General features: G+C 33.9%; 1 non-coding gene across 1 annotated transcript; it reads right to left on the reverse strand.

Annotated features, from left to right (window-relative positions):
• Window positions 1–1163: 1163 nt before the first annotated feature.
• Window positions 1164–1267, reverse strand: LOC127739867 (small nucleolar RNA R71). Its single transcript, XR_008000609.1, has one exon. It is a non-coding gene; the product is annotated as a small nucleolar RNA R71 (small nucleolar RNA).
• Between the last annotated feature and the right edge of the window lie 503 nt (window positions 1268–1770).

Here is a 1770-nt window from a genome sequence, read left to right on the forward strand (position 1 = left end):
TTCTTGTTAGTCAAGTAATCAATTTTAATTTTAAAAATCAAACCTTTTTAATTTCCTTTTCAAATCTTTTTCAAAATAAATTTCAACCATATCTTTTTAATCATATCTTTTTCAAATCATATCTTTTTCAAAATCAATTTCAAAATCTCTTCTAACTTCTTATCTTTTCAAAATTGATTTTCAAATCTTTTTCAACTAACTAATTGACTTTTTGTTTGTTTTACTATTTTCTATCTTTTTCAAAACTACCTAACTACTTTTCTCTCTCTAATTTTTGAAAATTCCTCACCCTTTTTCAAAACTCTTTTTAATTAACTAATTGTTTCAAATTTTAATTTTAATTTAAGTTCTTCTCTTAAATTTTCAAATTCTAACTTAAAATTAAAATAAAAACAAAAATAATTTTCTTTTCTCTTAATTAAAATTCGAATTTTCTCCTCTCTCTCATCTCTTTCTATTTATTTATTTATTTACTAACACTTTTCTTCATCTTAAAATTTGAACCCTCTCTTCCTTTCTGTGTTAAAATTTTTTTCTTCTCCTTCTTTTATTCTTTTCTTCTTCTACTCACATAAAGGAATCTCTATACTGTGACATAGAGGATTCCTCTTCTTTTTCATATGAGCAGGAGCAAGGACAAGAACATTCTTGTTGAAGCTGACCCTGAACCTGAAAGGACTCTAAGGAGGAAGCTAAGGGAAGCTAAAACACAACCCTCTGGAGAGGACCTAACAGAAACTTTCGAAAAAGAAGAAGACATGGCAGCCGAAAATAACAACAATGCCAACAATGCAAGGAAGATGCTTGGTGACTTTACTGCACCAAATTCCAACCTCCATGGAAGAAGCATCTCAATCCCTGCCATTGGAGCAAACAACTTTGAGTTAAAGCCTCAATTAGTTTCTCTGATGCAACAGAATTGCAAGTTTTATGGACTTCCATCAGAAGATCCTTTTCAGTTCTTAACTGAATTCTTGCATATTTGTGATACTGTTAAGACCAATAGGGTTGATCTCGAGGTCTACAAGCTTATGCTTTTCCCTTTTGCTGTAAAAGATAGAGCTAGAATATGGTTGGACTCTCAACCTAAAGATAGCCTGAACTCTTGGGATTAACTGGTCACGGCTTTCTTAGCCAAGTTCTTTCCTCCTCAAAAGCTAACCAAGCTTAGAGTGGATGTTTAAACCTTCAGGCAAAAAAAAGGTGAATCCCTCTATGAAGCTTGGGAAAGATACAAGCAACTGACTAAAAAATGTCCTTTTGACATGCTCTGAGAATAGACCATCCTGGATATATTCTATGATGGTCTGTCTGAATTGTCTAAGATGTCATTCGACCATTCTATAGGTGGATATATTCACCTAAAGAAAACGCCTGCAGAAGCTCAGGAACTCATTAAAATGGTTGCAAATAACGAGTTCATGTACACCTCTGAAAGGAATCCTATGAGTAATGGGACGCCTCAAAGGAAGGGAGTTCTTGAAATTGATACTCTGAATGCCATATTGGCTCAAAACAAAATGTTGACTCAGCAAGTCAATATGATTTCTCAGAGTCTGAATGGTTTGCAAAATGCATCCAACAGTACTAAAGAGGCATCTTCTGAAGAAGAAGCTTATGATCTTGAGAACCCTGCAATGGCAGAGGTGAATTACATGGGAGAAGCCTATGAAAACACCTATAATCCCTCATGGAGAAATCATCCAAATTTCTCATGGAAGGATCAACAAAAGCCTCAACAAGGCTTTAATAATGGTGGAAGAAACAGGT

Source organism: Arachis duranensis, chromosome 6 (genome assembly GCF_000817695.3).
Source record: "Arachis duranensis cultivar V14167 chromosome 6, aradu.V14167.gnm2.J7QH, whole genome shotgun sequence".
NCBI lineage: Eukaryota > Viridiplantae > Streptophyta > Magnoliopsida > Fabales > Fabaceae > Arachis > Arachis duranensis.